We start from the raw sequence: 25,104 nt of genomic DNA, 5'->3' as shown, positions 1-25,104 counted from the left end.
GAAGAACATTACCTGTCTGTTCATCTTCTCTGCCACTAGCTATTATTTTTTGAGTTGCATGTAGAGTTTTATATCCTAGATGTGAGTAAACAGACTGCCTCCCTTTGAGATATTTACTGCAGTTTGTCACCCTGTGCAGCCTTCCAGTGATTTCTGTACCTCTGTTACACAAGCACATGCTGAGATGCTGGAGCACCGACAGTCTGGCAGGTGGCTGCACAGTGTCTAATTACAAAAGGGTAATATGAGTTTGTTGTACATGTATGTAAACATAAATCAGACAGGAGATAATGAAGAAATATTCTTTGTGCAAGTTGGGCAGCAAAACAGGAAAAAGGACTAGACAGCAATGACTCTGCTGAGCTTTTGCAGTAACGTTGCTGGGTGTCTCCTCCTTGGGAGCTATGTCACATGTGTCTGTTAAGCTTCTCACGTCATATGTGGAAAAAGTCAGACCTGCCTTTTGTGACCTGAATCAGGAGGTTGACAGAGGTGTGAATTAGACACTCCTTTCTCATATGTCTGTTCATCTAGTGCTTAGAAGGATCAGTTCTAGAAGAAATTTCATTTCAGTTACCTTTTCCTTATTAAAGTGGTAGATATTAGCTACGTCGCTGCTAACACACATGGAAGGAGATGTTACGGTCGTGCAGTTTTGAGAACTGTGTGTCTGGTTTAACTGAATTCATATGACATCACCTGCTCTGGGGTAGGGAGACATCAGTGAATCAGCTGCAAACTCTTCAGGTTTGACTTTTTTTTAAGAATGGAAGTTGTGGAACACAAAGTGAAAGTGTTTTATGTGTCAGTTAACTGTATTAGGAAAGGCAGTCTCTGAGCTACGAACTGCTACGTAAAATTCATGGTTTAGTAGACTGTTCTCACCTTAAACTCTAGTTTGTTATTTGTGTGACACTGGTACTTTGAGATTCCAGTGAAACTTGGACATTAATTGTACTGGGCATTGCACAGAACATACAGAGAAACACTGACACTGAAGAACTGCAGTCCAATGTCCAGGGTAAGGAAAGTACTGGAGCCTATAGCTGGTTGGATGTCCGTCTGGACACAGGCACCCATCACCCCAGGTCCATCATGTCACGGAGTGGAGTGCATTAACTTCCCGATTGAAATATTTGTGTTTAATACAGCCATTGATCCATGAAAAATCTGTCATACGAAAAGAGTACAATACAAAACAGGTTTCCAGTGCCCTGATGCTACGTATTTGCTAGACTTCAAGGGAAGGTCTGTTTTTAAGCAACCTGTATTCTTGGTGCAAGTACTAAGCCAGCTGGGGTTTCCACACTTGCTTTGCTTGTAGCTTTATGCAAGACAAACCAGAGGCTGCCTGCACAATAAAGAGGGAAAGAAGAGGAGGTGAGAGGATGTCTCTTTATTGTATTATTTGAGGTGGAAATACAGAGTTTGGATTGTGCTGATACATTGGAGGATAGTATGAATGCAAGTGCCACCTTTGATGCGGAGGCTGCTGGCAAAAATGATGACATCTGTTAAAAGATGTAGCCTCTGAGGTGTCTGAGAACTGTTTTATTTCAGCCTGAAATCTGGCACTGGGAGAGCTAAGGAATATTTTTTTCTCCTTTTCATCTGTGTGAATAAATTAATGTACTGTTAATGTGAAATAAGAAAATTATTTATATTTGTTCTTTTTTGGTAAAGACATGTAAGTCATGAATAAATAGTGAGAATAAATTTTGGTTCATGTGAAGTCAATAACTGACTGAAGCACTAGAGCTAGATGTGTTAATAATGTGCCTAACCAAGTAGAGCGTGTGTGTTTTTAGGCAGGAGCTCTGTGAATACTGAAAAATTGTTTTTTAAAGGTACCTGATAAAGTGCAATGCCTCACTGAATCCGTTTGACCCAAGGACTTGCAGAGGAATACTTTCTGTCTACAGAAAAGCCACCTACATACACAAAGACTGAAATCACTATGGAGAAACCCATCCCCATTCCCAACCCCCCCCCCCCTTTTTGACCCAGACATTCAAATGGTAGGATGTATGTCTTTGATTTCCACCACTCTTCCTCGTCATTGAGAGAGCTGAAATACCAGCAAGTATTCATACATACGCACTTCCTAATGAAAAAATAATTCTTTACCTTAAGTCCATTTCCCCACAAATATGTGAAAAGATTAAAATATGAGATGTTTTAAAGTATCATGCTAAAAAATTAAGACTCTGTGTCGTAGTTCAGAGGGATGATACCAAGTTGTCCTGTTCAGAGGGAGTCCAAGTGGAGAGGAAATACGGTGCCGTGGCCATGAGCTGCACTTACTCCTGTCACAGGCACTCTGGGAGTCCTTGAGGAAGCCCTGCTGGAGGTTTCTGTCTCAGCTTCCTAGCTCTAGTTTTGCTCTTATCTGTTTAGGTGGTAAATATTCAGAAAGCGCTCTTTCTTGAGATATGTACAGCAACTAGCACGTAGGGTCTTGCTCTCAGGGCACTGTGGCAATATGAATAATAATTCTTAGCCTAGGAAGCAAGGCATGCTTTCCCTCTGCATCATAATAGCACTTTAAATTCCTCTGCTGTCCTATGTTAGATGCATGCCGACTCAGCGACAAAAGGAGACACTACAGAAATATTGTTACGTATGCTATGGCTTTGTGATTCTGCTTCCACAGCCATGTAAATCAGAAGTAACTCTGCTGAAATCAATGTTTTATGTACTGGTATATAACTGTGGGAGAGAAGAACAGCTTTATTTTGAAAAATGGGAACGGCAGCTTGCTTAACATTTCTTTCCTTGCATTAAAAAAACAAAATGTGTTGATGATGTTTTTCTAATGGGCTCTAAAGACTCAGCCCTTAAAATGAGCAGGTTCATGAATAAAAGAATTGTTACTTGGCAAGGGAAAACTGCCAAAAAATGTGCTTAATTTATGGCACTAAGAAAGAAATACTGATGTAATAAATGGGTTAGTTTTGCCATTTGATTATGCAGCTAACATTATGGGTACTATAATCTTAAAGTTCTTTCCAGTTTCTATTTTGTTTCCTTTCCACATCACATAAATACTGCAAAGTAGTTTCTAGTTTAAAATAGGCAAGTTTTGTGAAAGGAACACTTCTTTTTGGTCTTTCTCACATTAACTTGCACAATGCCGCGTGAATGCAGTTGCCTATCAAACGCGTCAGCTTCCAGCATGCTGACCTAGCTGTCCTGGTTGTCTGTTCTCGTTAGATGATGTGGATAATGTCCATGAGGGAGAAGGCTGCTTCATGTTGACAGGTGCCCTTGTAACATGTTTCTCTAAGGTATTACCTTCAAATTATGAAACTAGAACAGTCTTCTGTGTTACATTTTCCTAGTCTAGCGACTTTTTTTCTTTTGTAAGGTAAAGGACTTTTGGTTTTCATATTTTTACGTGAGCAAAAGAAAATGTTTAAGGGCTCAGGGTTGCTTCTGATTTTATAGTATGTTCTGCTGTGGACCCTGAGCAGTCAGCATCAGCTCTTGGGTGGCACAATGCCCAAGAGAGCTAACAATGCAGACTGCTTTCATTTTGAAAATTAAGAGAACAGGGAGCTTGGACCAACAGATTTCACGATGGTTGTATAAAACTGAGAAAACAAGATACCTGGCTGGCAGCTACTCTTTTTGCTAATTACCTGGTTTTGTTTTCTTTTAAAATTCAAGTGTCTTGATTCTTTGCCAGTACTTTGAAGGAGTGTCATCTACTATGAGGTGCTGATTACCCCTTAGTACTAGCATAATCTACCATTATATAGTTCTCAAAGCAGGCTATAACAAAGATTATATTTATCTCCATTTATCAGCTGGAGAAATGGTCAGATAAACAGGACCTGATGGCCTCCCTGAGGTTTAAAAGCACGTTCTAAGGCAGAATTAGGAAAGAGACTCAGTTTGTAGGCAGTGCTCTACCCACAAGGCATTGTGGCTAATTCAGATGGTTGAACATGAGTTGAATTCTGATGCCTGATATTATTGCCCAAAGTCTGGTGTATTCTTACTGCACAGAAAATAATATCTGTTCAGCTAAGACTGACTGCTGCCAGAAGGTGCTGGAAACTGAAGTGATTCATGGTGCACCTGGTTTCTTTCAGGAAGTAATGTGGGTGCAAATTTATAGAAGTGGGCTAGTTTTGTCAAGTAGGATAGGATCAACTCAGAACGTTGGGTTTTGGTCTCTTAGATCTGTTAGGAGTTGCTTGAGAAGCAGTCCCCAATAGCTTGACGACGCTGACACTGGGATGTAGGCAGAATTCAGGCATCTAAGCCTGGAAGCACAGTCCTTAATATCCACTCTGTTACTATGTTAGTATGTGCGTATCAGTTCTCATCAAGGAGTTTCCACAAGGCCCCGCATGTGCTCTAGGTTGCCTTGAGAATACACAGTGCCTTTCATCTCTGCCTCGCGAGTCCTCTGCTAGGCTGCTTGCAGCGTTTCAATTTCCGAGGGACATCTTGTGGGATATGTTTTAAACATATTAATGCATAATACAAGATCAGTCAGAAGTCAGTTCAAAACTGAAGAAAAATGAGGGGTGAAAAGATGGTGATATTCTTTTATGTGTGGCTTAGCACTGAGGGCAGTCTCCTGCGTATGGAAAACTCAAAATTCATTTCCCTCACCTGCCTGCCTGCAGCTTAAATCTGCATCATTCTCTGCCCAGGACTGACTGTGAGTTCCCAGGCTCTGAGGTTTCCTGGCTGGTAGGGCAGTGAAAGGTGCAAGTTTGAACCTCCCTCAAGCAGAGGAAATTAAAACCGGACTTCCTACATCTTGGCCACATGCTCTGATCACTAGGACACTGGAAGAAAGAGCAATGTCACTACACCCCATGTCAGCTATGTTTCAGAGGGAGGAGTGATAGCTGATAGGTTTTCAGGAGAAAGATCCTCAACTGGACAAGTCACAAACACGTTGTCTTATGCGTGAACTCCAAAAGAGGAAGATGGAGTCCTGTAGGAGAAGCAAGATACGCCTCCTTCTGAAAAAGACGATTTAGAGGGCATTTAGCTCAGTGTGAGGGTTGCTGTGAACATCACTTGGATATGCTGACTTTCCTCTATGGAGCACTCAGTGAGCTTAAGAGCCTCATTCACAGTGATGGACAGCACTGGTGAAAATGGGTTAGGTATCTGTGGTGCTCTTCATTCCAAGAAACAAGTTTCTGGAGAGCTCATCTTGGCTTCTCTGCAGTTCAACTGCACACTTAAGAGAGTAATTGAGGCTGCAAAATGCGAGTGTTTTGCATACCCAGTATGAAATGAGAAAAGAATTTTGAATCCAGCAGACCTAGAAGTTTCCTTAAGCAGAGGAGCTGCCAAGGTCTGTTATGTCACAAGGCTTTTTGGGTTGGTTTGTAAGAGTATGGTCTGGAGGATGTCATGAATGTATAGATCTGAGGATGTGAAATGGAAGGCTAAGGCCTTATATTAGGTCTTAAAATCTATTTTCTGTGATCATATAGGGGTTTTGCAAAAATTGCTGGAATTTCACATATGTGACTTTTGGGTTGTCTTAAAGTAGAAAAAAGGCAGACAACACCTTATTCCTTCTCCAAAATCACCTTTCTTATTTCATTCTGCTGTAGGCTTGACTGTTATGAGCTTGTCTGAGTAACATGAGGGATAATTTACATCAGAGTCCCTGCTCCTGTTAGTCCTTGGGTCTCGGCTTTTGATTGTGATGGTGTGATCGTTTATCTTCTGACTTCCTTTATCTGTAAAAGGAGGTTGAATGTATGAGCTAAGGTGTGCAACTATGTGACACTAAGCTATGTGCAAAAATGTGCTATTAGAAATAAGGATCTAGAGTTTGTTTTAATGTATCAATTCCTGAATTTCCCAACAAATCACGGTATGGTTAGTCTTTTGAGAGTGGTTCTTGCTTGTAGGGTCTATTAATGTCACAGCCTGTAGCTTCTAATTTGCCTACGGAACTCTGAATTCAGAAGGATTTTATTTAGCTTCTGCAAAGGAAGTTTCACTTATGGCTGTTGTTTTCCTCCACTGAAGACAATTCAAAGCTATTACCTGGTGGTATGAAGAGGTGAGTGGATAGGGCATTGCTTATATTGGCTGTGCTTATGATAAATGTTCCTGAGGACAATGCAATGAATAGGAAGTCTGAGCTTTAATTGACAGACTCAGACATGAAAAGAGAGCCCTGTTTGATGCATTTCTCATTACTGGGCAAACAGAAGGTCAAGCTAATTAGTTCTCTTTATAACTTGCTTACTCCACTGTGGGAAAACTTGCATGTGTCTGAACAAAACTGGTTTGCAATGCAACAGAGAATTAACTTCCAAAATCATTAAAGAAACATTAAGGAAATCACAAGTGTAATGCACCTGAGCAGATTACAAGGTTCTGCTAAACCAGTGCATATTTAAAATTAGCTCTAATTTCTGCCTTCATTTAATGCACCTTCATCTCTTTAATGAGTACTCTTGTGAATTTTAACAAAGGGGGAGCTGAAAGTGTCCCAGGGTGGCACTGGTTTTCACAAATAATTCAACCAGTTGTTCTCTGCCAGCTTTAATGGCTTATAGTACTTGATTTGGTTTGGTTCCAATGAACCTGCACCCTGCACTGAGGCTAGTTTTGTCTCTTATGTTTGTCAGTGTATATCTCATAATTATGGAAGGTTAATGTGGTCTTGGTAGGGGAAATTAGTCAAGTTAATGTATTGCTGTGTTTGACCTAACAGTGAAGGACGTTTACAGCAATCTTGTGACTTGAATCTTCGTGGACATTTGATGTGGTGTGCTCCACTAGATCAGTGAATATATGTTTATTGTTTGGGGTAATCTAGTAGAACAACTTTTATGATTAAACAATTTTGTAACCATTTTGTAAAGGTCTAGCACTCTGCTTCCATGTTCTGTATCCTACAAATTCAGAGGAGAGGAAAGCTGTGCCTGCAGTGTGATCAGCTGTGGTAGCTATGGTGTGCTGTTTCTCACCACCCCAGGCTCTCTGGTTTTGCATCTGGATCTAAACAGTGCTGGCTCTGTTGCAGGTGTAAACCCACATGTTTGCCTAATAGAGTTTTCTTTTAACTGGTAGGGGTTTCCTCTGGGAAAGTACTTTGGTATTTGCATATATCAATGGGAATCAAACAAGATCAGGATCCTAGAATGCTGCACAAATACAGTTTTAAAATCTGCACACCTTGAAATCCAAATCGACAGGTACAGAGGGGAAGCAAAGAAATACATTTGTTACCCACGTATGGGAAGCTAGGTCCAGGAGAAATCAAGTATTTACTGTAGCTCCCTTGGGAGAGCAAGTCTAAGGAAAGTAAGAAGCTGGAATCCAGATCTCCTGAAACGTGGTCTGATTCCCCAGCAGCGGAACTATTTTGCAGATTGATGCACATAGTTCAAAAAGCGGAATGTATTTTGGCCCAGGGGGTTTAGCTGCTTTGTGTGGTGAAAGAAGCTGCCTCTCCGAAAGTACTCAAATGCTTTCTGAGAATGGTTTCTGAGCTATCTAGTATTATTTTAATGAGTTGTTACTTAAAGCTGTGGTTCAAATCAAAAGTGGATACAGATTTTGAAAGTAAAAGTAGTGTGTGGGTAAGCTCATTCTAAAAAATGGGAAGTATTTAAATGTGTATTTTTTCTGTCAGCTTTCTCTTGCAAAAAGGGGGCCCATGTTTTAGCAGAATGTAGCAAAATTTGGTTTAAACACAGGGGTTAAGTGTGTTTTTGTTTTGTTTTCAGATTCTAAGTATAAATATTGTAGGAAAGTTTCCAAGTTTAAGTGTGTTTAAAGCCTAAATGTTAACTCTTTCATATTGGGATCATTTCCATTTACAGTAGAATTTAGTTTTGTGTTTAACTCCTCTTTTGAAAGAGAAGGGAAACATTGGTTTTGTTTTTATTGGTATCTATGTAGCTAATCCTCCTTAGCGCTTTCTTCTGTGGTATATTCCCTGCTGGCTCCTTCTGTTTTGCCTTGACATCTAGACTTGGATCATGCATAAACAACACCTGATGGTGTCAGTGGGACCACTGCATACATGAGTGTCCTCGCAGTAGTGCCCTGCCAGCGGTGATGACATTCCAGCCCCAAGTTTGACATTGATACCTGTTCCAAAGGCAGGGAGGAATATTATTGCATGCTTGTATTTAAAAAAAATACATGCATATGACTTGAAAGGGTTTTCTTATTTACTTAATATGTCTGAAAGGCAGCCCACCCCACACTGCTGGTTCTTGACTATGAAACCATATATATGTATATGAATTGTGTGTGTATAAGGAAAAATTATTAGAACTGTGTGAACATCCTACTTTTTCAAGTTTAATATTTGCACTTGTCAGTTGCTAAATGAATCTTTGAATTGTTTTTGATGTGTCTATGTTGTTTTTTGGCTTTTCAGACAAATCTAAAGAAGCTGTTTTACAAACTTTGTTCTTGAGACCTTAGACACTCCTTCTGTAGCTATTGTCAGGATAAATGGAAATCAGAGTTTCCTTGTGCGATCAGCAGATGTCCAGTGAAAAGATCTTTCTGTTTGCTCTGAAGTGTATAGTTCATTCCTTTTTTGCCATAGAGCTACATAAGAGACATGAAACTAATCTGGATGCAGTTCAAATAATGATGTCACTTTATGCAGGTTTACTGTGTGGCTTGTAATAATTAGAAACCATGTGTAATGGTGCTTTTTCTTCTCGCACATTTTGATCTATGTTAATGGATGGCAGCTGCTATTTGCACTACTGAAATAATCACAAATTCTTTTGATTCTGACATTAGTATGGATGAAATCATGTTACTGGTCATATGCTTACTCTGTTAGTGTTCCCCAAGGCTCTGTGTGACAAAAACTGTCCATGTGCGCAAGTGAAGCCTACATGAACTGTATTATTACACCTCAATGAAGTTCTGTTAAAACTGAAGTCCTCATGGAAACCTGCTATTAAAAATTCAGGATTTGAATGTTGTGGTGTATACTGAGAAAGTCAATGGCTGACCTGAACAGAATGAGTTGTATTGAGTAAACAGTGACTAAGTCCTAGTGGAGTCATACTGATCTGCATCAGCTAAGACCCTAGACCAGCAATATTTTGACTATGACACCTTTGTTCATCCTTACATAGGCATTTTAATGAGAGGAAGTCTACTTTAATATTGGATTTCAGAAATAAGTGTTATTTGTTAAATTTGCAATAAGAGATGACTGCTAACTATGTTGCTGGAGGTGGACCAAACTGAAAGTCATACTAATATTTTGTCTTTCGTGACATGGTTGTGTGCAAGGTATGTGGAACTGAGTTATCTCAGCTAAAGGGGCACAATTATACAAAAATCCAGAAAGACACTGGGTGTAAATGGAGGATAGATCATTCATTTTCCTTTCAAGTAGACGTGCTGTTACAGTAGTGCAGGGTAGCTCTAAAAAAATGTTTTGCAGGAGTTTTAGAAGGTCGATCTTCTGTAACACCTATTATTTTTTTTTAATTCCTCACCACTTTTAATGCTCGGGGAGAATCATGCTGGAAATACATTAAGCAAATTTGCTCACTTCAAAACTGGTTGAGTTTTTGATGTTAGTGTTTGTAGGACTACAATTCTCAAATGGTGAAATGGTAGGTTTTGGTCCTGTTTTATGCTTTCCTCATGTTAGATATATCTTATTTTTTAAAAAAAGTGAAAATACTATAATTCTTCTTTATGTCAGTCCAGGGGTATAGCACACACAAATAGGGAGATCATCATGATAGAATCATGAGTCTGGCTGCAATGTGTGTTTAGAAGTCACCCCTGAATACATTGGTCTGTAACACTAGGAAGTACTTTGAAGTCTTTTTGAAGTAGGCTAGTTTTAAATTAGTATATTTAGCAATGACCTGCTTCATGTTTTACTTTGGATTAAAGTTTTGAGGCCACTGTTGAGCAGTAACAGGCTGTAGAAGTTTCAGTGGATGTGGAATGGGGACCCTATGTGACTCCTTCCAGGTCTCTTGCATGCCAGGGACAGCTGCAAATACAAAAGTCGATTGGGAGTCTTGAGCTCTGACCTTAACATAGCACTGTCTGTCCTAGCAGGCTGCTGTCTGCTAAAATTTGAAGTTTGCAGTTGATACTAATTACATGTCAGTATTAAACACAAAAGAAGTATGGGTTTGTGCAAGAGCAGTGAGATGTGGGCCTGTGTGAGTGAACAGAAGTAGACGAGGCAGAGACAGCAGCTCATGGGGAGCAGAATTCAAAATACTAAGTGTTACACGTATATCTAAAAAGAGAACTGAAACCACGAGGTTAGATTTGCTTGACTCCCTTTGCCTCTGAACCACAGAAACGGTATGTGCATTGTAATAGCGTTGTGGTATGAGTAAGGACATCATTGTGCACATTTCTTTTGCTGAGTCTAGTAACAAAGCATTCTGCCCTTTATTTATAGGACTGCCTCAAGGATCTGACAGGAGGAATTGAGTATGCTGCCAAGATATTAAATGAAATTCCCCAGAAAGACATTCAGTGCACTAAAAGAGCCTCAGAGGCAGAAAGCGAAGGAAATGGGCAAGGTAAGTCATACATAATGATCTCAGTTGGCGTCCATTGATCTCGTCCAGCATCCTTTGAGAATGGAATATCCATAAAAGTCTTTTTTAAAAGTCACTTGGATGTTCTGGGTAGTGTTTGTGCTCACAGACATGCATTGTGCAGCACTAAGGTTAACTGTGACAAGCCATTTTCTTTTGACCCAACTGATTAAAAAATAAAAATAAAATTGTGGCCTCAGTCCATTGCTGTTAATCTGAAAAGTGAGCAAGGAAATACATATTTTATCTTGAATTATCTTCTGCACTCTGCATTTTCCACTGGTTTTCCCTGAAGGAGAACCATCAACATGGGACTGTACTAGAGGAGACAAAAGTTCCCTTGAGCTTGTGGTCTGTTTCCAGTGCAGGCCAATGATGGATACCTGGGGGGAGTATAGGAACAGGGCAAGCACGTAGTGGCATTCTTCAGAATAGTCTCCATCACCTGTCTTTGGCTTAGAGCCTTCCTGAGCCATGTGAATTTATCTACTTGGTTTTTGAACTTATGAAAACTACAAGCACCCATAGGGCCTTGCAGCAAGAAGTTCCAGAATTTACGTATGTGTAGTTAACTACCACTTCTCTGTTGTGTTTAGTACTTCCCCTGGAGTTTCACTTTATGCTCCCTAGTTCTTACGCTGTGGAATTCACAGGAGCTGAACCCTTCCTTTATGCTTCATGTGATTTCAAATCTCCCGTGCTCCCCTGCTGTCTCCTTTCCACCGGAGGAGCCCTCATCTATTGAAGTTATTCCTTGTACAAAAGTTGTTCTGTTCATGTAACTAAACTACCAGCTCATGAAGATTTTGTGGTAAAAGGAAAATAATGTGTTGGGGAAGAGGAGTCTAGAGTTCAGTTTTGTAACATCCCTGGCCTGAAAATGGAGCTCTTGAAATGAGTAAACTTTTTTTTCTTCCCTATAACCAGCAGTAATCGGGAAGGTCTCTATTTCAAGTGACTACGTAAAGCAAAAGGTATTGATATCAATATATATTTGACAAGAATTTTACCTTTTTGGAAAATTGTATTTTGATCAAAGAAGCTGGTTGTGCTCTGACGAAGACACTAGTAAGTTCCATAACAGCTCAGAGTGTGGGATTTGTTCTTGGTTTTGGGTCTTTTGTGTGGGAGGTAACACGTTTCAAAGTTGAATTAGCTCTTTCACTTTAATGCTTGAACATCTTCTTTGAGATATGATAGTAAATGCAATATTTCATAAAGGATCAGTAAAAAGTATATCCCTGTTCCCAAAATGTACTTAACGCTTTAGGTCAACATTTTCCTAAAATATGGGAAGGCAACGCAAATATTTCTTAATATTACGAAGTGCTTGCAACCCCTATCCAAAGAAGATGGAAGACAAAGGCTGTGTCCATAGCTCTGTTGGTGAAGGCACAGGGGCTGATCAGAAAACATGCAGTCACTGTTAGCTCAGAAGCAGTTTTTGTACAGCTAGCTTGCAGTTTTCTTTGTTCTGCATTATTTTGTTTACTGCTATAGACTCTTAGTAGTGTTGTTGCATACAAATCTGGCTTCCTAATTGAGAAAGATGAAAGTGTGTGTTTTGGCTCTTCTGAGGGGAGTTTGATGTGATGCAATCAACCAGGATGTCAAACCCAAGAGTTGTTATGAATCAAGAACTGTCTAAATCTTTTGGGCAGCTTGTGGTTCCATGTGCCAACACTCTCGCTGTGAATTACGTTTCTAATCCCTCTTCCAGCAGAAACATAAAGGACTACTCAAGTTTTGTCATGTTCTTAACAAGCAGTACTACTGCATTATTGTCGTTATTGAAATTATGTTGATGAAGTAGTTGGAGCTGTACAAACTCTGCAAGAAATATTGAGGTTATAGTGTCTGAAATGTGATAGTCTCTGTAATTTTGCACTAGCTGTTGATTTGGGTAACTGCCAAAGGGTCTAATATTGCTTATTCTTATTTTTCCTTGTTAAATCAACCCTTTAACTCTGTTTTCCAATTTATAGAAGGTAGTTTATCATATGCATTGTTTTCACAGGCACTAGATAGCATTAGGCAGGCAGATGTAAGCTTCATATTTGAGTCTTGCGTAATTTCTTTCAACTGGTGTTTTTTTTCTTTTTTTTTGTTTTGTGGTATGCTCAGATTGCTCTGGGGTACAGTCACAAATAGAACTTTCTCATTTTAACAGCCCATGTCCTTTTCAACAGGAATTTTACCTGTGTGGTACAGGTTTAGTGATTTATGCTATTGCTGAAAAACTGGAATTTGTCCCTTTCATTTAAATTTCAATTAAAAAATCGTATCAACTATTTAGAGGGACTCCACCCCCTTGCCATGGCAAAGGATTATAATAGTCTACATTCACACTCCTCTGGCCCAAAATTATGCTAGTGTCATGGGTTAGTCTTCTATATAAAGACTAAATTATATGTACGTAGGTTTTCCCCCAACAGGAAAACAGTGTAATGATGCCATGAAAGATGCTTTGCACACAAATCTGTATAGAGTTGTTAAAAAGAGCCTAAAGCTGGTAATAGGCTTAACATAGAGCCATTTTGTTCACCATTGAAGTGCAGTTACAAAGCAGGAAATACAGCAGGCCTCCTGTACCAGAAATTAAACTGCTTTGGGGATCTTTATTCTTATAACCGAAACAACTCTGACTGCTCTGGAAAAAGCAGTAAGCTATGGCTTGGTTGGACTTTGGCTGAAACACCTGTGTGACACTAAAAAATACCTCAAAGTTTTGATGACCAAAAGATGTCAGTACTTTAAAAAAAACAAAACAAGAACTCACTTAAAACCTGGGCAAATATTTCGCACTCTTCCATGACATATTTAATAGATTTTTTTTTTATTGATTGCAGAGGGAGCTTTGAATACTGTCTTTTCTAGCATTGGACCTCTTCACTGAACAGCTGCACCTAAATTTTAGCAGATGTTTCTCTATTTTAGGCTTCTTGGGATCTCTAAGTATTCTTTCCATTTAAGTACATTAGGACCAAATGGTGAATTACTGAAAGTCAAGAAACTTTGTTTTTATCATAAAAGTGCTTTAAAATAACAGAAAAGGCAATTTTAAGGCCTTTATTGTCTTCTGAATAAAATTGCTACAAATTATTCTGTATTTACGTGTATGTACGTGTGATTACTTTGAATATGAACTGTAGTGAAGTAATGTGTCAGTTGAATGAGCTGATGAATTAAGAAGGAGAATCTTTTACAGCTGGGAAACTGTCTTTGTGTTATTTATTATTTCCATGTTCCACCATGTGCTGGTGGTAAGCGTGGCTTCTTTATAGTCTGCGGGCGTTTGTTTATGTGGACTAGGACTATCTCAGTTTTGATCCTGACATTAAGATGATAGGAATCAGTGCTTACAGTGAGCGTAACTGTTAGAAACTGGGGTTGAAGAAACAGGGCTTTTATTCCAATGAGCAAATCAATAACTGAGCATGGATAACAACTCACTGCAGTTGAGAAGTTTTGGCTGGTGTTTCTGTATAGCTCAGGAAAGAAATGTATCTAGCAAGCTTGTTCTTTCAGTTGTTTGAGTAAAAATGTTACTACTATTAGTAATCTGAATGGAGTGAGTTTGCAAACCCTACTGGTTTTTCTTAGAGCTGCGAAATCTGCATTGTGGAAAGAGTTCAGTGTATGTCCTGAGGGCAGGTTTCTTGTTGGGGTCTCTTAGAACTGCTGGAGCTTGCTCCCTTTCATCTGCATCAGAGCTCTGTCTAGGGGCAGATGCGATTGGGCCAGCCATAGGTGTATGAGCTATTGAGTTGGAAACTGTCTTAGAGCGTTAGCTCGTATTGAAACTGAGCTGATAATCCTTGCTTAAAGACAAGGACTGTTAGTTTGTGCTCAGAGCCAGACTAATACAGTTACATGCTTTCCAGGTAGCTTGGAGGGTGGCCCGAGCAAACCTGGGGCCTGCTCAGAAGAAAGTGTGTGGCTATCTTTACAATATAAGGTGTAAAATAAATTTCTTTACCTGATCACTTACAGTTAGGGACTGATTTTTGTTCCTTGAAGAGTGCCTTTTCTCACCTTTATGATGCTGAAAGTTCTTGTTCTATATTTAAATCTTTATTTTTACATGAAATGCTAGATATGAAGAGTCTGTGGGGATTGTGGGGTTTGGTGTTTGTTCAGCTGGATTAAAACCCTGTATCATTTTACTTCATCTACCCCTTTGCAACTTCTGCAGCCTGAGCACAGAAGCCCTGAGAACTTGATATGTAACTAAAAGACATTAAAGCCATTTATGCGCTGGCCTGTACCCCAATGTGGGTTAGGCTGAATGTAGCATGAGAACTTGTCGCAAATGCTGAATATCTTTTGGCATTTTGACTTTCCTTTTATGCATACAGAATTAAGGAATCTGTTCAGGTACATGGGTATGAAATACTCTGCTTTAAAAGAACTAAAGCATGTTCTGCTTGGAGGAGTTTAACATCCTTGAAGGAGGAGAATCCGAGATGCAGAAATGGGGAAGATAAAGAATGGAGCTGTGTGTGCAGAAAAGGTTATGGCCATGTGGGACCGGTGTCTGCTGATTCAGAGTGTTTGCTGTGATGAGAGACAGACTTTGATTCCCCAGAACAGCCAGCAATGTGGCCCCTGGGAACCTGTGGATCTGCAGACTTTTGGGTCCATTTCTGCCAATATCCTGATTATCCATAGTATCCCTCATGGGTGTCTCCTGTTTTCTGAGTTGAGAATGGCTTTGTTTAGCTCCTTTAGAGTAGGAAAGACTAATGATTTATTATGCTTAGATTGATTCAAGGGTCCCTGAGTTCTAATGATAAATGAGACTGTCATTTGAGGAGGCTGCCATCATTTAACGGTAGGATATATTAAGTTTACTTATGGTAAACGAGGGGAGGAGAAAAAAAGCAACTCAAAAACCAACTTTGGAAACTGGACTGGTTAAAACAAGACACTAAACTGGTGGGCAATTGGAGAGAGGCCATGGCAGAGACAGTAAGTGATTTTGTTTATTTAAGGTACTCGGCTGTTAATTTCTGCTTGAATAGGTTTTTCTACTTCTGTCATATAAATTACAACATTTCCTTTAAATTTAGAAAGTCAATGTGTGTAATAAATTGGTGCTTAGTCTCATAGAATAGACAAATTAATTTTCATCCTATGTAGGTGTTAATTTCTGTCACACTAATTCAGAATTCTTAACAAGTTTTTGGTCATCACTTTGGGAACAAAGCCAGTTAGAAGGATGTATTTTAAATGGAGATAATATTAGGAAGGATATTTACGCAGCAAAGAAGCTGTAGCAGTGTCAAAGTATTTTTTTTCCAAAATAGTATAATTTTAGACCAAAGTCTGGAAAAATTTGTGCCAACTTTTGTGAATTGTTTCAGCTGACAGAAGGAGAGTTGAAACTCTTTCCTGTCTTGAATATCACCTTAATTTAGATTAAGTGTGTTTTAAAATGTGAGCTAGCCCCTAAAATGTTTTTTCACCTTAACATTGTGGCCTCTTTTTTTGGCATTTTTTTCACTGTTTTCTTGATGAAAACAACCCCCCAGCCAGCTTTTCTTCCCTCCCCACCTCACCTTGCACTGTTTTGTTAATGATTTTTCCACCCCACACCCCCTTGGTTTGTTCTGTTAACCAGAGATGTCATTTCCTTTTTACAGGATTTTAATTTTGAAAGTAATGACTGCTACAGAAAGAAGAAAAAGTTCTGATTCTTATGGCAGAACTGGTTATATGGCAGAACTGGTTATCTGTCAGAGTTGGACTGAAGGGCTTGTTCATTTCTGTGCTGATTGATGTTTGGGTGGTTTGGAAAAGTGGTTTTGAAGTGAGTTGAGAATATGGGAGTGCTAAAAATAAACATTTATTTTCATAGTTGACCTCTGTCCAGCAGCAGCTATCTTGAGTGAAGCAGCCCTGAATCTGGGAGTAAATGTGTTCTAGATATGTATTTTATTGTTTGCTTTTGCCCACAAAATAGCTTCAGGATTAGCTATGAACTGAATATATGGTGCCTTTGGTAATATTCAGAGGTGGTTATGGTTGTTGTTCTTTCACCCTACCTTCAGTTCTGATGGTTGTCTACCTTTCTTAATTTCTTTTTAGAAAACAAGCTACTTTTCATCCTGTGTGTTTGTGGGTGTGGGGTTTTTTCAATGCTGTGATTTTTATATGCAAAATGAGTTTTTATTTTTATTACTCTTTTAGGAGATAGTTTAGGACAATAAATTACTCTCAATTCTGGCCTTTTTGACTATTGCTAGGTGTTGGGAATAGCTGGACTAATGCCTTCTCTAAGCTGATCTTTCTTAAAATGGATACTGGATTTTTCCAGGCACATGCGTTTGTTTTAACAAAGTTGTGTGTAATTATAACTGCTAAATTTCTACTTTCTTGCTCAGCTGCTGGGTCAAGCTTGAAGTCATTTAAAACTCTGGGAAATTTGAGTTGATTTTTAAACCATTTTAAATGCACCAAGGACCTGTACTATTGCTATTAGAAGGAGGAATAAAAGCTTAATTTTTAAAAAGGCAATTTGTATAGTAATGTGGACACTTCTTACAGGGGCTATGTGCTAACTAATGTGCAATTACTTCTGGCAGCACAGTGTTACTGTAGTAGTACCAGTTCTTCTCATATATGAATGGTTTTATGATTACTGAAATGATATTTCCAAGTCCAAATGTATCCAGAGGGGTTGGATATATTTAGTCAAAGTTTTCAGGGTCTCTACAGGAAAGAATGAGGTGTCTAAGTGAAAATGTAGTCCTTGGATATATTACTTAGAAGGAATATTTTCTCTGTGTTATACATTAATCTTTATTTTCACTAGCTTTCCACTACTCATATTAAGACTTTCCTTGGAGGAAAGCCTGCAAAGTCCAAATCATCGTAATAAAGACATGAGGAGAATAAAAGGTAGGAGCTGTAGCAGGTTACCATGCTAAGTAATGGAGCTTACTCCTGAGCTGTTTCTATTAACACTAGGTGGAATTTTTAGGTTTTATTGTATTTGTATTATATTTTATGTTGTCAGTTATATCCAGGAAGGTGCAAATCATTGTTTCTAATTTCTAAGGAGTACAAGTAAGAGCGAAGATGTTTAAAAGCATAGAAAACAAAAGTCCCTTACCTGACTGAAAAGATGTTGTTGTTAGCATGAGTTTGCTGTGGTCGTGGACCCACAAGTGTTCCAGGGTGTCACGTTGAAACTGCTGCCCCCTCTGTGTTGCAGCGTTCCACCACAGAGCAGTGCTTTGTGGTCCTTTCTGGCCTCTCAGAATAGGGTCTGCAGCAAAATGCCATGTCATGCTGGCCCTTGGCAGTCTTATTTGCAACACCATTGCAAACAGCTCTGAGCAGCAACAGAGCTGTTCGCTTTTACAGGTTTTCTCTGATTTTTTGGAAGGAGCTATGAAACATATTTCTGCTTCTAACAGGAATCCGTTTTTCCATTGTTTAGCTGGGTGTCAGAGACCTATTTAGGTACAATAATAAACTTCTTGCACACATTGCCTGTTTTGCAGAGCTTTTGAAAATTGCTTGTGTTCAATTAAAAGTTGCTGGCTTGCCACCTTAATACTCTGTGGGTTTAGTTCATACTTCAATAATGGTTTTATTAAGCCTTTTGAGCAGAGAGACTTTATACGTCCTTTTGAGTGACATTTTGCCCCTCACACTTCTGTGGTTAATGGGTACCCTGGATTAATGTCTGCGTTTTAATAGTGTGGTGGCATTTTCTGCACTCTAAGTTTGGTTGCTGTCATATCTGGCTATGACATGCAGCTCTAACTTAACTCTATCTACTTTGCAACAGCAATGTGACACTGTTCTAGTAATTTTGCTTGTTGAAGTTGCTTTTTTTTGTGTGCAATACTAACCCTTTTGAAGGACATCACTTGACAGAATGAGTCTGATTTTGATACAAGAAAACAGATCTCTAGAAATGATCAGGTATTCTGGAATTTGTTTTTTAGTGGCCTTTTTTGTTGATGCTCATTTAAATCTCTAGTTAGGGTAAAGTGATTACAGGTGATTTGCAGGGGGTTATGCTACCACGAATTGAGATGTTTTTCTGTCTGAAGTACATGCATGTAATTTCATTTTCAGAGGGAGCCTTCAAGCAGCAGCCTTGCCAAGCTCTGCAGCAGGGTAAGGCTCCATGAAGGGAGAATGCTAGGCAGGGTTTCTGTAGTTTTTGTTTAAAAGTATGAGGGTCCCCTAAAGATCAGTGTGCCCCAAGTGATGGGGGAAGACCTCTCCCTCATGTAGAGGGAAGACTGAAGTTCTTAGCAAGTAGGAAGGTGGAATTCTTGCTCAGGAGCACACATGGCTCAGTCCCTGCCTGACCGGGGATTCTGCCATTTCTTCACAGAATAGGGATGCTTCCTTCTCATAAAGGCATAAAAGGAAGATGTCATTGTAATTTTTTTTTTTTTTTTTTTTTTTGGGTAAGGGGGCAGGGAGGGGAATTTTCTGAAAACTTAAAAGGAAAATGGTGGGAGATTGTCTTTCTGGGAGTTGAAAAACTAAGTTTAGCAGGGTACCAATAAACAGTAGCACCAGAGACTTGTGCTTGCAGGGGAGTGCGTTAGCTGAGATATTCGAGCAAGCCTTATCTTGTCTGTCTCTGCTATAATTATCTGTCTTGGAGGCTTGGTGTGCTAAAGCATGATGACTACAGATGTTATCTGCTACATGACAGAATAACAAGCACTTTAAAAACCAAACAAACATGGTGGTTACAGTAATCCTCTTTCCCCACAACGGTTTGCAAATCATACAAACATAAACAAATTCTACAGAATTTTGAGCAAGTGTAATCTGCTCCCATTCAAATAGAGAGAACTGTTGCTTTTCACAGCTTCAGTTTATGAAATCTTTAATGTAATTATACTATAGAAATAGCAAGAATGGAACAAATTTAACTTAATGTGCAGTGAATTTTCAAATGGGAGATAAATACAGATATTGCAGGAAACTATGCACAAATTGAGCAACACATACACTGAATGAAAAACTTATCGTGGCCTGGAGAGTGTGCTGACCTCTTCCTGAGCAGGCAGCATGGGAAGAAATGTGTCAGAACTTCGCTGCCTCTTTTTCGGAGGTGACTGAAGATCCCACGACTGACTTTCTCTCAGAGGTGGGTCAATGAACGGGGAGCAGAGCTGAGGGGAAGGCTGGGGGAGAAAACCATGTTTTGCTTTCCTTATTCTGGGGCTCAAGAGCACAGTTTAATGCTGGCTGCACATTAGATAAGCCTCACTGGTTTTAAGCTACCTGCTAATGGCCCCTGGTTAGTTATTGAACTATTTAGGAAAGTGCAAGACTGACTTCTCTCTGCTCTAATGCACAAGCAGGTGAAGAGAGCTACTGCTGTGCCTTGTGGGGACCTCTCCTTGCCCTGCTCTGTTCAAGAATAACTTGGTTGCTCAGTAAGGGCATGTGTATATTCCTCTGCTGACAGTTGGGAGAGATCTGTGGAGGGCTTGTATCTGGCTGCAGCAAGGGGACAGTCTGGGTGACACTACGGAAGTGTGATGGTGTTAAAAATGGCTGCTGTCAGTTAGGATACTTGGCCTGCTGCCAAAGAGTGTAAACACTTGTGGCAAGACTTTAAAAGTTTTTTCATGACTAGAACCACAAATAAAAAGGATTCTTCACAGCTCTTTTACCTTCACAAATCAATTATGATAGGAAGTGCCTTTCTATTCAAACATTTGAGTGTTAATGATGCTCACTTATGTAGCAAGGAGCAGAAACGCACCCATAAATAATGGCAAACAAGAAATTTGCCTTGTGCATGCAGTTTGCTAATGCACTTAATAAAAATGCTAAGTAGTCTGATATTATTTAACACATAATCATCTGATTTGAAGTGCTGGTCCCTCTTGTTGGAAGAAGATGGGCTCAGCTGGTGGAAATCAGCATTGTTCTGTTCTTGTGGTAAACCCTCTTAGAGTGTTGTGGAGGTCAGTGAACTTCTGCTAGCTGGTGTCTCTGACTTTGGGGGCTCAAATCGGCATTTCTTTCTGGTGCAGCAGGCAGAGGTTTGTGTGGGAGTTTGCTTTAGCTGACTTGACAAATGTAGGTGACTGGGAATTCTGGCCCTAGATTATCTGAGCGCTGGACAGGAGTTTGGGGTGGAAAGGGTGGAGGAAAGATCTGGAGAGAGAGAGAAACAAAGATGAAGTCATAAGGAGAAGTGGAGAGGAGGTAAGTCATTTTTGGTGTCTGAGCAGAGTAAGGATGAGGTGTTTGGGGGTTTCTTGGTTTTGTTTTTTTCCACATGGGCTTTGTCCAAGTGGGATAGAACTCCTAATTCAGGGCTGGAAAGCATTTGTTTTGTACTCAGTGTTTAAATGTGTTTCAAAATTGGCACCTTTGTGTGCCATATAACTGGGGAAATCAAATGCATTTACAAAAAAATCTCTTCTCTGCCAAAAAAGGTCAGTCATGTTTATGTGCGCTGGCTGGATCTCACCTCCTTGGAGGAACCCCACGTGTGTATTGGAATTCCATCAGCTTTGCTTTTTAATGTTGTGTGATTTGATCTATCCTGTGTTGTTGCCATTAGCCTTGAGGCTAATTTTTAATATGTGTTCTGCTTGTGCCAGCAATATAGAGCCTGTCTCAGATGGCTTTTGAGGCTAGGCAGGTGTGCAATGGATAACACGCTTTACCTGGTTGCTCGCTGCTTCAGCTGCAGCAGTGGCATGAAACTTGGCACAAGGAGAAGTCCTCTCACTACAATTCCTACAGTCTGCAACCTCTTCTTCACTGCTCTTTTCCTCACTGGTTCCTTAGTCATGAGTGGGAAGTGATTTACGGTCCTTCCTGATCCCATGAAAGTTCACCTACCTCATTACCAGGTGGAATGGGCTGCTGTCGTGGGCTGGAGGAGTTGTGGGACTGTGTACCTATCCTCACCACGGGCTGCATGACCTCCCCAGTCAAAAGGTTCCCTACCCATGACACAGTGAAGACTTCGGTCTTGCAGATGGTTTCTCTGTTCAGTGTTTTGTATTACGAGGAGGGAGACGTGTAATGACTTATAGGGACAGGCATGAAAATTAAGCACTCATGTTTGTTCTTCAGGATTTTAGCCTTGTTGGGAATGAAGCTACCGAACAACTAATTTACATCCCTATTAATCATATTCAGGCAATAAAATAGTTTCTTTTAAAGCTTGTCTTCATTTTGGAGATGGTAAAACACAGAAAACAACACAGAAAAGAAATTTCAAATTAATTTCAACTGTGTATTAAACTAAATATATTAGACCTCTCTATACAGGCACTGTGTCAGAGCTGGAGTGGCTTTAATTTGCTTTACATGTTAAACAATGTTGAGGCATTTTCATTTTTAAATGAGAGAGTTCACTCCAGGGTTTATAGCACTTTCTGCAGAGAAGCCCATATGCGTGTTTTCAGCTGAAATGTTTCCAGGCTTTTGATAAGCCGGTTATTTTGTAGTTGTTCAGCTCTTGATTTTCTTGTTTCATTTTGAGGCATGCGTTAATGACCTGTGTCAGGAATCAGAGAGTGCTTTGGATGGACTTCTGGCCTCTTTTTGTATGGCTACTCTTGCCTCCTTTGAGATGGTGGAGGAAGGGGATTAAGACAAGATGGCAGTAAATTAATGTGCTGGCTGCGCTTTTAAAACCACCTATTCTTGGCAGCTCTGCCCTAGTAAAACTGGCACATCACCTAGTAAGCAGGCAGTATGCCATGCTGACAGATGGCTGTGGAAGCAGCGGCCAAGAGGCTCTACATGAGCATCAAATGCGTTTGTTGAGGGCAGGATACCAAGCCAGAAATGTCAAAGTGGTTTTCAAGCCAGAGCTGCTGAACCTGTTTGCAAGAAAATGTCGCTGATATTTCAGCACAGAGCTGTATTAGCTGGGTGTAGGTAAAGAGGGAATTCCCAGATCATAGGCAGTGGATTTCTGCAAAGTCTTAGATCAAACTTGCGAGCCACAGGGCAGAAAAGGGAAAATGCTATCACACTGACCCATCAATTTTTCTCTCTTAAAATACTCTCTATGGAAGTTACAGTAGTAACAGTTTCTGTTAATTAGATAAAGCTACTGGGTACTTTGTGGGTTACTTTTTGTATCTTTTGGAGCCTGAACAAGTTTTCTGTGGTTAGAATCCTTCGGCAGTCTTACATACTAATGCTGCAGTATTACATGGTGGAGGTAATGTCCGTGTTGTAGTAGTCTAGTAAACTGCTGGTTGGCTTTCTCAGGACAATTGGGTGGGACTCTGCATTTCTAAATCAGGCCCTTTGCTGACGTAGCACCACAGTGCAGGAAATTACGGTGCTTCATTGTCAAAATTGTAAGCTTTTGATGAAATAAGCTGATTGGAAAGCAAATGGTGGGAAACTTCTTCCAATACTTTTTATATAATTAGTTTTGAAACAATAATTTGAAACCAATGTATTTTTTTTTTTAAAGAACTTTACAGAAAACTCTGTTTTGGCAAATCTGAAACACAGCTGGCACCTAGAGAAGTATTATCAGTGATGATCTGTGGGTCCACAGCATGCACTTTTAAACTGTGTAATTACACTAATTAGCTTTACTCATACAATAATCAGATCAGTGTCTGGTAAAATGAGGGGGTTTTTATTTTGTGTCATAGGAAGATTATTTTCACTTAATAGGTTTCAGGTTTTGTTAGTGCCAATATGCTAAAAAAAATTAAATTGCTTATAGTCATGTGGGACAGCTGGAACACAGTAAGTAAATCTGTGTTCAGACAGGAATGGATCCCACAGGGAATGCTTTAGCATGGATTTCCATGCTTTGCAAAGGAAATAAAGGTCTTTTTAAAACTGTCAGTTTCTCACCTAAACATTTATTTATATTACAGTGATACCCAGAGGCCCCTCCTGGTAGGGAACCGATTGCACTGAGAAGTGGAGCTGCTGGTGCAGGGACAGTTGATGATAATTGCACATCTTGGCTAAGCTTTCCTAGTGCCTCCTGTCTGTTACTGTAGTGTTACTGGTAGATTTGGAATTTTAATCCGTTATCACTATGCTTATCTGGTTTTCTGCATGGTGCAGTCTGGGAATCCTAATATTTATTTTCTGTATCATGATCTTAAATTTCCCATATTATATTGTAGAAAAATGAAGACTGGAAAAAAACTTGTTGCAGTACCTTGAACTTTCTGTTTAGAGACTAGTTCTGATTCTCTGCTCCCCTTTTACATTTGACCTAGGAAAAGAATACCAATAACTTATGTAAGGAAATTGGAAGATGCAACAGCCTCAGTAATGTATCTCCTTTTTTTCTGTTTAGTTGAATTTTAAAGAAAATGAAAGCTAATTGACATTCTTTAGTAAAAATAGGCTGTTTTCTTATCAAACACTGTTTTAGCCTTATTAATTCATCTAAGGTTCTAGTGTTGAGATGTTTTTTTACATTTTATTACATATTGTTATGTCTCCATAGTATTATGACTGAAGAGTGCTATTGTGTGTCTTCCAAAATTGAAATAACTCCATAAATCTCCCTCAATCCAGTAATATGTTAATTAAAAAATGTATTGTTCATGCCTTTTGAACACAGACATTCATTATTTTGCTTTTTGAACACAGACATTCATTATGTTCCTTGATGAAGTGACCTTAGCCAGAATTTGCTAATGTCCAAAGGGGTAAGCTTGTGACCTCAGTAATGTGGTTAATTTTAATTAGTCAAAGACACGCTCAGGCTCTCTGTAGCTTTGGAACATTTGAATTCAGTTTTGATGGCGTTATTCTCTGGGAGCATGAAACAGATGCACATAATTCTTGTTAGCATATTACTTGAAGTTGGCTTCAAACATGTGTTCATTGTAAATTGTTAGACTGTGTTAATCTACTGGGAATCCAATCTGCCAGTTTGCTTTTTTTTTTTTTAAATTACTGCTAGTATTATTGTTTGTAACTCACACCTAGAATCCTATGTCATCTGGTGGGCTCTTTTTATGCTGAGACCTGTATGGAAAAAGTCCCTGCTCCAACAGTTGAAGTCTCAGAATTTCTGACTTGGTTTTGTCTTACGCAAGACCAGCTTCTTTAAAAGAGGTATTTTATTTTTATTTCCAATTACAACTTTTATTTTTTATTTTTCTGTTCTGGTGACAAAATAATTATGATAGCCATCTGAGTATATTCTTACAAATTAGACTGGGAGTCCTAGGGTCACCTGCTGTGCACAGCTGTCAGCTATGAGGTCCTGTCTTGAGTGTGGCAGTTTGCTTGAATGAAGGAGCTCAGATTTTGGCACTTTGCAATAGAAAGAGAATTTCTCATATAAGGGATGTGTTTATTTCTCCGTTCTTAAATATGTAATACCATATGTATTGATAGAAGTGACAGTATTATGTAGTACTGTTTATGTTCAAGTTTATAGAAAGCTGAAAGGATCTATTGCAAATTCCTAGTTTTTTTTGTTTTTTGAGTCACTGTTAGGCTGGAACAAGGTTGTTTTTAATAGGGAAGGACAGAAGAGAATTTTGTCTGTATAGAAGCAGTGGCCTTTAAAGCTTTAGCAGTTCACAGA

This window comes from Opisthocomus hoazin, chromosome 20 (genome assembly GCF_030867145.1).
Source record: "Opisthocomus hoazin isolate bOpiHoa1 chromosome 20, bOpiHoa1.hap1, whole genome shotgun sequence".
NCBI lineage: Eukaryota > Metazoa > Chordata > Aves > Opisthocomiformes > Opisthocomidae > Opisthocomus > Opisthocomus hoazin.
Note: the sequence above shows the minus strand (reverse complement) of the source record.